Source organism: Oryzias latipes, chromosome 7 (genome assembly GCF_002234675.1).
Source record: "Oryzias latipes chromosome 7, ASM223467v1".
NCBI lineage: Eukaryota > Metazoa > Chordata > Actinopteri > Beloniformes > Adrianichthyidae > Oryzias > Oryzias latipes.
The window spans coordinates 2,061,813-2,072,840 of NC_019865.2; the positions used below are offsets into that span (position 1 = coordinate 2,061,813).

General features: G+C 41.1%; 1 protein-coding gene and 1 non-coding gene across 4 annotated transcripts in view; both read right to left on the reverse strand.

Moving 5' to 3' along the window:
* The window catches only part of LOC101159437 (calcitonin gene-related peptide type 1 receptor), a 35,625-nt gene extending 25,549 nt beyond the window's left edge, over positions 1–10,076 (reverse strand). Inside the window, exon 1 of one of the 3 annotated variants that reach the window (XM_023956337.1) lies at positions 9,950–10,076. The gene's annotated coding sequence lies outside the window, so the exon portion shown is untranslated. Of the gene's footprint in view, positions 1–461; positions 644–8,918; positions 9,110–9,949 lie in introns of those variants that run through there. The other 2 variants (XM_023956339.1, XM_023956338.1) reach the window with 2 other exon arrangements.
* Positions 10,077–10,602: 526 nt separating this feature from the next.
* Positions 10,603–10,674, reverse strand: trnaq-uug. Its single transcript has one exon. It is a non-coding gene; the product is annotated as a tRNA-Gln (tRNA).
* Positions 10,675–11,028: the final 354 nt, after the last annotated feature.

Here is an 11,028-nt window from a genome sequence, read left to right on the forward strand (position 1 = left end):
TGACGAATGCAGACCTTAAAAACAAAAACTGTTTCTTGAGAACGTTTTAAAATGTACACCTGCTGCGTCTCATTTGGCGTTTTTGTCTGAGCTGCGACCTCAAAGAAAGCCTGACTGTCTCGGTCCAGCTTCCCGCTGGAAGCAGCACGCGGCGTAGCGGTGACACGTGGAGACAAAGGAGTTTAAAGGAACCGGAACAGAAACAACTGTCTGGAAGACTGATCCGCTTCACTCCCCCAGGCTGAGGTCCATGGAATCTGGAACCAGCTGGGTCACCGCCAATGTCATCTCAGCCTCCGTCTGACTTTTAAACTCCTGAACCCATGTTAGCTGACTTTATGTTAAACCGGACACTCATGTAATCAGGTTAGGGTATCTGGAGCGATGCATTCATCCCTTCACCTTTACAAAGCTTTGAAATCTGTGCCATTGAGAGACGAACACAACATCCAACCATTAACCTCAAGCCGTCTCAAAGCTCCTGGACGTGGAAATCAGTCCTCCTCCTGCAGAAGAGCATGTGTAGGTGGAAGACGACGTAACTGGATGTGATAAGAGCTTTCAGATGGAGAAGACAGCGCAGCCCGTTTCTCTGCATTCCAGCCGCTTGAGGTAAGAGTTCTGAAGAAAGCCAACGTCCTGTTTTGCTGCAGAGCTGCATTGTTTTTCTGACCGTTTCCAAGAGACGTTTCTGTGTGGTCAGCGTTTAGCGCCACATATAGACAAAAGGCTCGGCTAATCGTGGAAAAAAATAAATAAATAATACAATTTAACTGTTAATGTGCCAAACTGATGGTTGCCAAGGCCATCAACGAGCATGAAAAGCTTTCCTGGAACAGAGAAGATTCAATAAAAAGGAAAAAAACAAAACACTAAGCAGTCTGTTTAAACCTTTGGAAAGAGGAAAAAGGAAATGTTCTATGGAAGCATTCAAAGCAAAAATTCTGATATCCATACTTCAGAGAAGCCTTCCAGAAAGTGTTCTTGTTTTGTCCCGCATCTTTCTTTTTACGCCTTGGAGCAAACATTTGACCATTTTGACAAAATCTCAAACACAGGTTGCCAGTTTAAATCTACAAGCACAACTGAAATCTTGTCAACCTTTGACCTTTGGAAGAGGCCGCCATGTGGAATTTTCCAAAAGTTAGTACCTTCTACAAATTTAGGTTGCAAATTCCTACGGATTCCTTCCCTACTCACTATAGAGTGCACTATAGAGTGCGTTCGCCATTTTCTAGTTCTGCCTGAATCCACATTTCCAAAATCCAGTGCTCTAGAAATTTCCCAGAAGTCTCTGCGAAAAACCCGTGTGCATCAATGCTCACTAGATTGGCGAATATAGACCACAATGCATTGCGTCGGAACAATTCTTGTATTTAAATGTATTTTTTGGATAAACCATTAACGTTATTCAGAAGACAGTCGACTCATAGATAATTGTCGCAAAACGAGCATATTGATTAGATTTTAACTTTTGACTAACGTGAAATTGATGACGTCATATCTGCTGTTTAAAAAATGAAAAGTAGTGAGCATGGAGTCAGAATTGCTAGTAAAATTCAGGGCACTACACAGTGCCGCACTATATAGTTTTTTAGTAGTTAGCCTTAAACTCCAACTATGGGATTTCCATCTATCTCCTAAAAGTGACATAGACCTGTCCCCCTGTCCCCCCCCCCCCCCCCAAATATGGTTGCTGTGGGGTTAAACGAAAGTTGTAGTTGATTTTTCATGAATGTGTCATGTGCAGCACTGACCACAGTCGGGGGGGGGGGGGCTGGGCAAAAGGGGGATGGCGAAGGTTGGGGCGGGTAACCGCCTGCAGCTTTAATTTGGGTTGTATCTTTCCGAACTGTTCGGAGACACAAAAGTGCAAATGTGACAAGAAACGTTTAGTCACCCCCCATCTAACCGCATTTGGAATCACACGGGAATTTTTTTATGAGATAGGAGATACAATTCTCATAAAAGTATCAGATCAAATTTTCCTCATATTACTAATATTATATCATTTTACTAAAAGGTTTTTCTGTTTTTCAAATCAGGCTTTGTTCAAAATTGTAATTGCTTTTTAATGCAAAAATAATACATTTTCTGAGTGTTTTAAAATCAGAATTAATCATTCTATCAATAAAAGTTCCACATTTCTTCAGATTAAATGACTAAAAACTGCTGTTCACAGCCAAACTAAACTAGTGAAGAGGTCTCAGAAGGGGAAGGGTCACAGACGGCACCAGAGTGGTTTTTATTCAATGTTTTGGACGGTTCCTCACTAAAAACCTAAACTTCCTGTTAGCGTGTGACCGTCAGAAGCTCCTTTCTTCTTGCTGCCTGCTTGAACATGTAAACGGTGTCCGTCAGGCCCATGCCGACCCCACTCCCCCGCCTCACTCAACCCCCCCACGGCCATACAAAGGTTTGTCCGACTAAATCCTCGGTCCATCACAGACAAAACCTTCCACCAACCCGATGTTGGACTGCTAACATGGAAAGATCATCCGAACAAACCAACCATGGTTGATCCTGAATGGGCATCTGAGGAGGGAGAACTGCTCCTGTTCACTGAGATCTCACCTCCTGTCTCTTAATTTAGGATCCCGTTCCACCTTCTTTATCAAAAACTCAGATTATTCTGATCCCAAAAGCGTCCTTTAATTGGCACGTTTCAGAGAAACTGAAGGTGCAGCAGTTCACCTTTTTTAAATAACACGACCTAGTTTTTGAAAAAGGTCTCAGAGCAGATTCTGGCCGTACATCGTTCTGCTGCTGGACTGATCTCCATGTGGTCCATCATGATGTTTAGGGATATTTAATGAGGACAGAGCATCTAGTTCAGATTTTTCTGTTTGCTTTTCAGGATCAAACCCTAAACTGGAGTTACAAACAAGGAACAATTGATCTCAGCAAAAGGGGAATGGTACATATGAGTTTTGGAGAATGCAAGATCAGAGAAGACAGAACTTAAAGAAATAAACAGCCCCAAACCCACGGACCTCAGGTTTAACTCAGAGATTTCGTCTTTATCAAGTCAAGAGTTGCTTTTGTGACAAAATCTGCACTTTTCTTTTATCGGAAAGAAAATGCCTTCATTTGAAAACATGCAGACATAGAAGTCCAACCAGATCCAGTTCAGAACCTGTTCAGCTGACAAGAAGTGTCAGAAAGTCACGAGAAACTCATTTTGTTAGAAAGGGTGTTTTTATTTCTGTGAAAATAAAGTCAATTTGATGAAGAAAACGCAGTTTCAGTCTATTTAATGAGGAACATTTTAAACCTGAGGGAGAAGATTTCTCCATGAATGTGGTTGTTTGTTCATTTTTTTTGGGACAGTAAAACATTAATTTCAAAATAAAAGCTTTGTAAGTTTAAATAACATTTGTATTTATTTTGAAAACATTTTATTGTAGAAAATGCTAAATTTAACTTTAATGGTGAAGTGGAGTTTACTCTGAAGTTGGACTTGAATCTATGGAGGAGAGAAACTTTTCTGCCTTCAAATTATGATTCAAAGTGTATAAAAACAAACTTAGAGAAGACATTTTTACTCCTTTTTCCTGCTTTAGGTCTAAAATTAGACCCTTAACTTCTGAATCCTCCTCATCGTCTTCCTCGACTCCGCTGGTCGTGTTGAATTTATCTGCTACCGCTCCTCACTGCTCCCCTGAGGCAGCCGTTGTGCTTCACGTTTGTCCGTCTGCTTACAACTTTATTTGAAAAGATGCTCCCCAAACATGCCTTTAGAAGAAATAATGTAACCAGGAGAAGATCAAACGTGAGGAGAAATCTACAATCTTCCTCTCGTTAGTTTCCTCCTTCCTCTAAAGTCTCCACTCGGAGCCCAAAGGGTCAAAAATGATCTATTGTTGGAAACACACAAAAGAAGTTCAAAGGTGAGAGGAAAGAGATTTTTACATACAAAAGAGGCACAAGAAATGGAGAGCGTTTCTATTCTGTCAGGTAAAAAGTCATTTTTAAAAATAATTTTTATCCAACCTTAAATAAATCAATATTTTATCCTGGAGGTTATGTGCAATGACAAACTTCTTTAAATCTCATCACATTGTGCAATGTCAGCCTTAACATTTAGAGAATTCTATGTAATCTATAACCTGCACTGTGGTTTTATCAAAAATAAATCAGATGTTTTATGTTGAAGTTTGTGGCTTTTTTAAATGTTCACAGTCTCACGCCTCAAATTCTTTTGAGTACATTTTTTCTTTTTCTTTTTACCAACAACTTGATAACTTAATCAAACTTTAACTGTAAGCTGTGTAAAGAGAATAAACAATACTCAAATATGTATCTAAACAACAACCATCCATCCATCCATCCATCCATCCATCCATCCATCCATCCATCCATCCATCCATCCATCCAGACATCCATCCATCCAGACATCCATCCATCCATCCATCCATCCATCCATCCATCCATCCATCTTCGGACCCCGCTGAATCCCTTGCGGGGTCACAGGGCAGGGTAACTCCTGAACAGATCGCCAGTCTGCTGCAGGACCACAAACACACCATCCTAGGGACACTTTAGAGGAACCAGAGGTGGTGTCACACAGTCACTGCGTCCATTTTGCACATTTTCCACCTATGAAAAGTCGGTCTATCGTGATTCATGCACTATATACGTCTTTCATAAAGACCCGTTTCAGCACGTATCATGTTAAAATGACATAATTGGCGCATGAATCACTAATGAATTGCATATCCAGCGCAATAATCACGCAGAGTTCCTGTTCAACGTTGATGTACGTGTTCTTTGCATGGTTTATTCGCGATAGATCTGTGAAATTTCACATAAAGACCACAGCTTTTCTCACTTTTTTCCACATATATTCACGAATGACCAGTTTTCATCCAGTATGAATACATGGATGCGCTAAATATACGTAGCGGCTGCTAGACACGGCCTTAACCTATGCACCACGTCTTTGGACGGCAGCAGGAAGCCAGAGTTCCCGGAGAAAACCCAAACATGGACAAGGAGAACATGCAAACTCCACACAGAAGGGACCCAGCCGGGATTCGAACCAGGGCCTTCTCACTAGAAAGAGTGCTAACCACTGCCCCAACTATTGGCAAGTTTGCTTGTTTCCTTTAATTCTTTTCTCTAACAGCCAGCATTTTTCTCCAACTCCAGCAGCAGCAGCTAAAGTTAAAAACAAAAACTCAAAAGCTAACATTGCTCGTGTTTGTGGAACAGCGTCCTGAAATGAGATCTATGACCAGATGAAGCCAATCAATCATGATTGTCTCGTTTTAATAATGATAAATTAGCCAATTTTCTGTGATTAAAGTTCCCTTGCATGTTTCTCTGAATTTCAGAAGAGTTTGATTTATGGCTCTGCTTTGAGGTCTGGGAAGCTCCTGCAGACGGAATCCAAACAAGCGTTTGCATTCGTGTAGATTGTTTACAATAAATCCCCACATGCTGACTGAAAGTACAGGTCCCTGTCCCGAAACGCTACAGTCGGACGCCAAAGCCAACATTTGGCGCTTAAAGCCAATGCTTTCATAGGTGAAGGATGTCTAATGGACAGAACTTTAGGCAGCCCAGCGGTGACAGAACTTCCAGCCTGTCTTAAGACAGGACTGTTTTGGTGCCGTTTAGCATGTTTAGCATGTTTTTACTGTTGACAGTCCATCATCATCATTAGCTAGTAGACTTGTCTCTCTCTTCATTGTTGTCATGGAAGCCAGTTGTAGTCTGTTGTAGTCTTTTCTGGTTCCTGCACAGCCTGGTGTGACGGTTGTGACCCTGAGCTCTAGACTGCTGGTTTGAATCCTCTTTGTTGATGTGAACAAACCAAAACAGTTTAACAGCTTGCAGTTTTAGATCTGAAATGATTTAAGATCTAAAAAAGAAACTTCTGTTATTATCTTGTTGTATTTGAGCTGATCTAGACTGTAAATGAGTTCTCTTTTAATCCCACGAATTGTTTTAAAGTACCAAAGGGATGGATCGTTAGTGATGATGCATTTGACATGCTTGTACACATCTTGAAAACGGATTAAATTAGGTTAGAAAATGAGTGTTAATCACATCAAAGTCATTCATTCGTCTTCTAATCTGTTTCGTCCCTTTCTGGGTCACAGGGCTGCTGGAGCCTATCCCGGCAACTCATGGGCAAATGCAGGGGACGTCCTGGACAGGTTGTCTGTCAGTCTGTCTCAGGGCCACATGCACAACTGTGGACAATTTAGAGTGACCAATGGAAACCATTTTCCAGCGTCAGCTTTAGTGATAATACACAGTTTCTGGTCTGCCCTCGCGGGTATGGTTTTCAAAATAAAAGCAGAAGTAGTTCTGCGAAGCGATCAGATAACGGCAAAAGATCAGACGGTACACCGGCAGCCCAACAGTGGCTTCCTCCACCTCGCAGTAAAGGTTAGAGTTAGAAAACATCATAAATGTAGATAAACAGAGTCACTGAGTGGATATACACTATTAAATGTTTCCAAATCTTTTTTTCTTCTAAACATACAGCAGCTTCTGTGCGAGCCAAGAACCATCAGGAGCTCTGACAGCTCCGCCTCCTCAGGCTGATCCATGACTTCTGCAGCGGAACACAAGTGCGACCGGGAAACTCGACACGGCCGCTCCAAAGTTTTGGAACATGTCAACTGTCCAAGACTGGTGTGTGCATTTCCGAATCCCTCAAAAGGGCCCTCTGCAGGGAACACCGCATGGATTATCTGGAAGTCTGTTTACGTGCAACCGAGGTGGATGGAGGCAAACGTTAATGGGAAGTTCTGCAGGAGATCAGAAAGAACTTTCCAAAGAATATTTCGTTTCTACAGCAGAAAGAGGGAAAAGGCCTCAGCAGGTACATCTGGAAGAGCTGGAAACAAAGTTTAGAATCTGTTTGCTCCCTGTGTGAATTCCAGAATTTAGTTTTGTCTCTTCTCCAGGTTCTTTTTTTTTAGACTGATGTTACTCTGAATACTTTTTAGTTTGAAATAATCTGTAGTGGAAACTCCTGTATGAATGTTCATATGTCAAAAATATGCCCCAATTTACATGATCGTGGAAATGATCATGTAGGCCTTCTAGGGGGAATTGGGACTTAAGAAAACCCCTGAAATGTTGTTTCCCCAGAACAAGTTTCAAAGATTACCTGGAGGCCTTTACATCAGTGCAGCATTTGCTTTAGGACATAGTTTCTGCAGAGCAGCAGGAGCTCATCAGAAATTCCCCTCTGAGTTGTGGGCGGGATTGTTGGTTTAATTTCTACGACACAATAATGACATTTTTCAAACTGCTTTTTTTTTCGATTCACAATTTGAGTGAAGACATACTCAGAAATGCAATCTTAAGCTCATTTTGCATGAAAAGTTCTAAAATAACAATTTTTGGTCTGATTTTGGATCTAAAACACCAGGAAAAAAATATTTTCCCTTTTTTAAACCACATTTTTTTGTTTTGCCTCTTGACTTCCATTGAGACCAATTTTGACCGTCTTTCTGCCGTTTCTGTTGAAACTTAAATGCCGGATAAACGAAAGCTAAACATGGAAATGAGCCCCAAAAAGAAACAGAAAGGACGAAGAAGCTCCACAAAGTGATAAACTTTCAAGACTTTTATAGATATTTGCATGTAATTCAGTTTGAAAAATGTTTATTTAATTCCAATCAATTGATTACAAGGTCAAAAAGAAAGTGTTTGGCCACACTTTGGGCTCAAATACAGACTTTTAAAGATTTCTAACTTTTTTGTAAAAGTGATGGAGAAGTATTTCTGTTTCAAGACCCACTCCAATGAAAATGGGGTTTTTGGTGATCTTGTGGCATTTGATGGACGACATAAATAAAGAAAAAAAGAGCTTAAATCAGCAGCCCCGCCCACAACTCAGAGGTGAATTTCTGATGAACTCCTGCTGCTGTCTTAAAAACAACACTTTTTGTGTGTGTGTGTGTGTGTGTGTGGGTGTGTGTGTGTGTGTGTGTGTGGCTAAAAACCACTGCAAACACTCTGAAAATAGATCAGAGGATGATGGAAGTGGGACTTTATCCTGTAAACACTGGAGGTATTCTTTCAAAAGACGGGTCGTTCAAACGCCGACCCGAAACGAAGAACCAGCATTCTGACACTGCAGCTCTGACTGTGTCCACATTACACAGAGTAATGGTTCATCCTCATTCTCTGCTCATTCCAGCATTTTTTGGCTTAAACTCAGTGGAAAGTGGTCATTTACCAATTTCTCATCCGATAAACCACAGAGGAGAGGCGGCGCTCCAGCAGCCTCAGGATTTGCAGCCACTGACTCGGTCCAGAATGACGTACAAACCTTGTTAGGAACTTTCAGGGAAAGATATTTATCCCAGACAGGAATAATCTCATCATTTCATTCTGTGCTAAAACACGTGTCTACAGAGTGGCCACATATGGATAGCGGAGCCAAAGAGGGGGAAATGTCATCTTGTTTTTGTTTTTTCAGTTGAATCAAACTCAAAGACAAGAACAGCTGACTGTTAATCCCCGTATGCAACGATGACAGAGTGAAAAAGAGATTGGGAGGTCCGTCCCGTCTATCCGCTTGCGTTAACCATCAACATAGTTCTGAGCTCTGGTCGTCAGAATCGACCTTCGTTTAGTTCTTCGTCTTATTTCAAGTTCTTCCTTTGCTCCTGCTCCTGAAACATCACCTTTTATTTTTCTCCAGAAAAGTTCAACTACGGATCATTTAGTTTATTCTAGAACCACAAACAACAGAACTGCACTTTCTAGAATGAGCTTTTATGCACCACCAGCCCCTTTACGTGTTTTTATATTAATATTAGTCAAATAAATAACTCAGGGTGTTAGCTGGCCCAACGGCAGCTCCTGGAGCTCCACGGCTATTATCTGCACTGTAAAACGTGTTGGGGGTGGGGGGGGGGGGGGGGGCAACAAGGCGGCCAAAGCACCTATTAATATACTGATAGCTTCCTGGCGAGAGCAGGCCGTTCCAGTGGGACTCTGGAGGGGTCACGGGGGGGTGGTGGTGGTGAACGTTTCCCACGATCCAGGCCGCTCTCTGGGTGTGACTCTCACCGCCGTGGATCAGAAACAGACAGACGGCGGCGAGGATGAGCTGCTGTAGGGGGATCACGATGGCCCTGGAATCATTTTAGTGACAGTGAAGAGCTTCAAGAGGACTTGACTTTCACAGTTAAAGTGGAACTCAACAGAGGGAAGAGGCTGCTGCTGCTGTTGCTGCTGCTGCTGCTGCTGCTGCTGCTGCTGCTGCTGCTGCTGCTGCTTGTTATTGTGCAGGTGAATGAAAATCAGCCAGGAGAAAATGCAAATACCCCCCGACTGGCTGATTGTTTGCCAAACAGGCTTCAGTGGATTTTGCTTTTCTTTGCAAATAAGAGCAAATCAAACGACATGATGGAATATTTCTGTTCATGGCAGTTTGAAAAACGGATCACAGCAGTTTTATCAACGTCTCCTGATCTTGACTGAGCTCCCTAAAGCCGCTTCATTTAATACTCCAACAAATTATCACGGCAATGTTATTCTGTTCTATTCATACGCTACTCAGAAATGCAATAGTAGATGGAGGCGACACACCAGCCAAGGGGCTAACCTTCCAATAACCTACATCACTTCTTGTTGATAGATATAAACAAAACTAGACCCAGAGTCCTGCAGGGATAGACTCTTACATGTTTAAGCTGAATACAATTATTATCTGTGTTACAAAAAATAACTACTATATGTTTAACTTAACACTCTTTAGATTTAGTTTTTGAAATGATTCTACCTTTTCTAAATGTATAACAACAGCTTTTAATATTTATATTATTACTAATAAAGATTTACATCATTAAGGGAGCATTTCATTGTAAAAATGGTACAAACTAATCTTCTACACCTTTAAAATAAAGCTTAATGAAGCCGGCGCATGCGCTTTAACGGATCAACATGTTCAAAACTGAGGTTGGGTGTTTACCTTTGATTCCAGATAAAACGTCAAACGCTTTTTTCTCCCAAATATCCGAACGCTGACATGATCCGCGCGGACAAACTGCTCACCGACCAAGCCTGGCGCTCCAACCACAGCTGTCAATCTCTGTAGACCCCACTACAGGCCGTTTCCGGTGGCTCCCTTCAAAATAAAGCGGATTTTTAGTTGTGTTTTTTTTATTATTATTTTGTCATTATTATTATTTCACTTTTAGCTGCACTCTTTGAAGCTGGAATACAAGTATTTGTTGAAAAATCCACTTTAAAAAAATTAATACATGTATTGTTTTGTAACTTTGTTGTTTCCCGGCTGTTTTATTTTTCTTTGTCTGTGGACAGAAAACGTCGCATCTGCTTTAGTACTTTTTTTAAACAAAAATATTCCACTAAAATGTGTAAAGTTCAATGAACACGTACTCCCTGACGTCCAAATCAATGTATTTAAGGAGCGTAGCCTACATTAAAACAAAATCTGAAATGTTTTTAAGGAGATTTTATCAAACAAAGCTTCTCTGCATTTGCTGGCTATGATGGAATAATCCCGGGGGGTGTTTTTAATCTGAATATGAATTTTCAAATACCACATAGATGTGAGGTATTTATCAAACCGTTTAATCAGTGCGGGGGAAAAAAAGGATGAGGTCCCACCGAGATTTGAACTCGGATCGCTGGATTCAAAGTCCAGAGTGCTAACCATTACACCATGGGACCATGCCGTCGCCCGGCGAGACAACTTTTTAAATAAGGTAAATAATCGATCACATCACTGCGATCATATCACGTGTATTTGTTTGTTTTATACTTCCACATTAAAACATAAATTTGTATTTAAAATGACATTCACAGTTGCTTATATTTGACATACTAAACAGAGCCCAGTGAACGCGGAGGGCTGAATTGGTTTGGGAAAACTCTATCTTGAGCTCCTCAGCCAAAACACAGACAGAGAATTATTAAAGTATAGCTATTTTCAGGTTTTAGAAAATGTTTTCCAAAGAATCTATTTACTTGGAGGATGTTTTTCATGTTTTTCATTTTTTGGTAGCAGCATATTTGGGATCACCT